The 5,430-nt window shown below is 41.8% G+C and overlaps 1 long non-coding RNA gene across 1 annotated transcript; it reads right to left on the bottom strand.

Annotated features, from left to right (window-relative positions):
• Positions 1-3,368: 3,368 nt before the first annotated feature.
• On the bottom strand, positions 3,369-4,593 carry LOC146046215 (uncharacterized). Its single transcript, XR_014465789.1, has 2 exons — positions 4,502-4,593; positions 3,369-3,546 (listed from the first exon to the last, which is right to left on the bottom strand). It is a non-coding gene; the product is annotated as an uncharacterized LOC146046215 (long non-coding RNA).
• Positions 4,594-5,430: the final 837 nt, after the last annotated feature.

Genomic DNA, 5,430 nt, shown 5'->3' with positions numbered 1-5,430 from the left:
TCTGTGCCACCATTCTGTCCAACACCATTCTATGCCACCATTCTATCCAACACGATTCTATGCCATCATTCTATCCAACACCATTCTATGCCACCATTCTATCCAACACCATTCTGTGCCACCATTCTGTCGAACACCATTCCATGCCACCATTCTATCCAACACCATTTTATGCCACCATTCTATCCAACACCATTCTATGCCACCATTCTATCCAACACCATTCTATGCCACCATTCTAACCAACACCATTCTTTGCCACCATTCTATCCAACACCATTCTATGCCACCATTCTGTCCAACACCATTCTATGCCACCATTCTATCCAACACCATTCTATGCCAGCATTCTGTCCAACACCATTCTATGCCACCATTCTATCCAACACCATTCTATGCCACCATTCTATCCAACACCATTCCATGCCACCATTCTGTCCAACACCATTCTATGCCACCATTCTGTCCAACACCATTCTATGCCACCATTCTATCCAACACCATTCTATGCCACCATTCTGTCCAACACCATTCTATGCCACCATTCTATCCAACACCATTCTATGCCACCATTCTATCCAACACCATTCCATGCCACCATTCTGTCCAACACCATTCTATGCAGTGCTATGTCATCAGAGCATCCTGATGAAAGTTTTTTTATCACCTAAGTTTACTTTGGATTACAAGAGCTTTGAGTGCCGCTCACCCACAAACCTTCTGTATCTATATATTATACATACAATATATACATATAGATATAAAGCCTTCTGGCTTCTCTGCACGCTGTTTGCTAAATGTTTTTTTACCATTGGCAAATAAGTTCAATTTTCCCTCCAGACACAAGGTGAAACCAGGCTCTCTGCTGCAGTGAGGAGGAGGTGATGTTTATTTTTCAACAATACAGTACAAGGTGTTACACGTCTCAATGGTATAAGTGTAAATCCAAAATTTGTTGTTATATAAGACTGTGGGTTGGAAATTGTTACAAATCAAAGATGACTGTTAATTTATTCCCTGCAAAATTCTCATCTTCCTCCTGCAGATAGAAAAATCTGCATATAATTAATGCACATTTCTTATTATGTTTGTTACAATAGTGTAGCTAAATATTAACTTGGTTTGGTTCTCTCTATTATGTCTCTGGATTGCAGTTAATTGCCTCCTTTTTTCAGTTTATTAAAGGAGAACAAATATCAAGGAAGTCGGGTGTATGCTAAGAAACAAAATGCATTTTAAATTGCTAAGAGAACTTTCTAAAATTTTATAATATCAGACATCATTGATGGGAATTTCCACCCCAGATTTTTTATTTTTTATTTTGTAGCTGCTGAGGGTGGAGGGAGCCATGGTCAGTACATTGGAGCAGTGCAGGGGAGTGAGCTTGGTGCTGTCTCGCCAGTCGGGAAAGCCAACATGATGTTGTGCCATGGAATGTGCCCAGTCTCAAACTCCGCCCCTGTCACATATGGATTTCAAACACCATTCTGGTAGACTGGGTAGGCTTTCCGAGGCAGCAGGACACGGGGCGGTGGAAAAGGAGTGTCCGCAAGTATTTACTGCATACAGCATATGATTATACTATATAGGACACTTAGGCAGCATGATAATCAGTATCTGTTTCAGTTTATAAGATAAATGACATAATTGGTTTGTAAAAGACTTGATTGATTTATTAGACTCCAAATGACTTTCTGCATCATTAGTGTTGAATGTTGTGTGCGGTCTCTTTCATTGACTTTTACTCAGTGAATATGGATCCACCATTTGCATGTTGTTAGCAAATGACAAGATCTATATATATTTTTTTACTGTGTTCTCCATTATTTACGTTATTTTCTATGATTTCTATCTGACGTAACCAATACAGATGGAAAGCAGAAAGAAAAGTAGCAAACACATTTGTATGATCATATTTTTATAGCACTTCCAAAAAAGAGAGACTAGGATAAAAAAAAAATACCGGTTGAATGACTCAGCGGAGTGAATTTACTAAGATGGGAGATCTACTGAAGATGGGATGTTGCCCATGGCAACCAGTCAGATTCTATTTCTTATTTGTTTAGCATCTTCTAGAAGATAATAGATATAATCTGATTGGTTGCCCATAGCAACATCGCATCTTCTATTAAACTCCCACCATAGTATACTTTCCCCAGCAAATTCCATGCTTTACTACTTCATGGCTGCTCACTCTGGAAGTAGTAGGAGAAGGCATGGAGGAGGTGGTCCAGGGGTGTGATTTTGTTACCATAGCTCCACCCTGCATTACAATGGCCACATTACTGGTGTTGTAAAGCGGAGGGAGGGGCTATGTTGACATGATGTAGCGCAAACCACATCATTGCCCTGCCCACTTCTCAGGGCGTGTTAAACCCTATTTTTGGGAGCCTACTGGCCATTTTGAGAGCGTAGGTAATTATGGTGAGTATCTATAAAATAAATTGTATATGAGTTGTGATAAAAATTCAATGTAATTTAATTAGCTTACTATTACTACTTTTAGGGACTGAGCTACCCCAAACTATATAAAAAGTTTGTGATTGGCCATGTTGAGAATAATACAACAAAACATGATACCAAAGGGATATATTACCCTATTATAATATGCGTAAAAAAAACCTACAAAATAAATATAGCCTTCATATAGCCTCTATAAATGTCATTAATGATCTTCTAACTTTTAAACTGCTCACTACAGGCATTACTGTTTCTGTATCTTACATTTTATTTAGGACACACAGAATACAGACATAAAGGGCCTTATTCTAGTTCACTCTTTCTGACAAAATCCTTCTTAGGTGGACAAAACCATGGCCCTTATTCTGATCGGTGCGGATATTCCCGCATTCTTACGGAGCGGTCCGCACGCCACGGTGTTTTGCCGCATGCGGCCATCGTCCGTAGAAACGCCCACGTGTCCTCCGCATTCGGACGGACTCACTCTTTAAGAACAGGGCGTGTTTACGGACGACATACAAACCATGCGTGTGCGGGAGAAACACTCCGATTCTGCACGGTATTACAGAGTATTACAGAGTATGCTCGGAAATACCGCATCCGACCGGGAGCCAAGCGGTGCTACCGCCCGTAAGCGGAGTATTTACGCCAAACAACCCACTATTATGTATCTTCTGCAATACATCACATGACCCACTTATTCAATTACCTATCCTCATAAAAAACTGCTTATTTGGAATTGGAATCAATTAGATGCCAATATATCCTTACAAGCATGCCTAACACATGCATTGCACACATTAACCCTTACAGCAATTTAAGTGCAATGGTTTGTATTAGACCCTGTGTAAAAGATTATAAACAATCTACACATATACTGTTTAATGTGCAAAGAAAACCAACAACTGTGAACTTGCATAAACAATTTATTTGAAAACACAATTAACATATAAATAAAAAAATATCAAATAATAAATTAAATCAGGAGATCTCTGAGGTCCTGCAGGTCGGCTAGCAGTAGCCTCAAATGGTGCTCCGCCCGCAGGAGGGCCCCACGCACCCCCTCATCTGCCGGTGTGGTGTCATCTGTGGGCATGTCAAAGGGGCAAAAATTAGTCATGTTATTCATGCATACATTTCACATACTGCGACATAAATTGCACAAATGCTAGGTGACATGTGTGTGTATATATATATATATATATATATATATATATCTATCTATGTAGAGAGATAGAGACACACATAGATAAATAGATATGACACATACATATATACATACATGCAAACTTATTTACTACATACTGTCTTTTTTTGCCTCTACCCTTTACTCTGCAGAAGACATAACAGTCATAGTGTTTCTTCTCAGTCACAACCCACCCATGACTAACCAATGACAAGCATGTCATGGCCTCCGTCAATAAGAACTTGTCACAATCTGCTCAGTCTAAGTTCAGTGATGGTTCGTGGCATGGGAGTTATGCAAATGTCAGGAATGCACAGTACACATCCTCAAAATCATAATTCTGTCTAAACCAACCTACAATTCTGTGAGGGCAAAAAAACAATCTGAACTACAGGGGGTGTTTAGGTAGAGGAGGCTCCTGGGACACTGGCAACTTCTGACTCCATTCCAAGGTAGGCCGGGCCATACTCCATTTATAGCATACATCCTAGAGTTTATAAATAACATTCACCAACAATATAGATTCCACTATTTGATGGGTCATAATCTACGATTGCAGCAGGTGAATTTAATCCACAAATGATCCACTCATCCCTTTACTCCAGGATCCTGTTTAACTACAACGGTTATGTGGCAGTCAAAATGGAGCTCCAACCCATCCCACAAACCTGTGTAATTGAGAGGTGTCCTGGATGAAAGGGATGCCTTGGACACCCCATCTAACCCGTACCTGTATCTGTAGCTACCCACTTTGGGGTCTATATGAATAGTATTGGAACAAAATTTTTAATCACCAGTGCTACATAACAAATACCAGTACAACTACTTCATGAATGATGCATTATGTAAACATACCGATCTGCTGGGACTCCGGGGCTTGGCACGCCTCCTCCCCCTCGGAATCGGAATCCTCTGGGGCAACCGTGGCCTCCTCAGCCCCCTCCTCCGCTAGCTCCTCTGCCACCATGACCACGTCCACCTCCTCCGCCACAAGCACCTCCTCCTCCACCTCCTCCTCCTCCTCCACCTCCTCCTCCTCCACCTCCACCACCACCACCTCCTCCTCCACCTCCTCCTCCGCCACCAACACCTCCTCCTCTGCCACCAACTCCTCTTCCACCTCCTCCACCACCACCTCCTCAGGCACCTCCTCCTCCTCCACCACCTCCTCCACCATCTCCTCCACCATCTCCTCCAACATTTCCTCCTCCTCCACTTCCTCCTCCTCCACCCTTGCCGCCACCTCCTCCTCAGGGTCTTGGGCCTCCTCCTGGGCCAGGGCTGCCTCGGCCTCTTCACGGGCCTGTCGGGCTCGGGCTCGTGCTGTGTGGTAGAAAAAAAAATCATGGTCAATGTCGGGTCATTGGGGCACATGTATTAATCCATAACAAGACATACATGGAAGGGTGATAATGATGGCAAACGATGCAGGCAAGTAGCTCCTTACTGTTAATGGACTCAAAAATGTGACATTTAAATTATTATGTGATTGTTAGTAATTTGTTCAAACATTACAACCCTGGCATTTATCAATGTGTAACACATATTAGATCTGGCACATTGTATGCATCAGAATCCTCAATGCTATGTCATTACATATAAAAGCCACATGACTGCATGTTAACCAGGAAGAAGCACACATAACAGTCTATGGACTTTTAAACCCATGGACACCCACTTATCATGAGACACCTGTTATTGTTTATATATGCTATGTTGTAAGTGCGAAATTTCATAGCTAAAATACTCACAATCAGCAATTTCGCCCCTGATTTGCTGCAACA

The sequence above is a fragment of the Crinia signifera genome, chromosome 11 (assembly GCF_055691185.1).
Source record: "Crinia signifera chromosome 11, ASM5569118v1, whole genome shotgun sequence".
In the NCBI taxonomy this organism is placed as follows: domain Eukaryota; kingdom Metazoa; phylum Chordata; class Amphibia; order Anura; family Myobatrachidae; genus Crinia; species Crinia signifera.
This window is presented reverse-complemented; position numbering and strand designations above follow the sequence as displayed.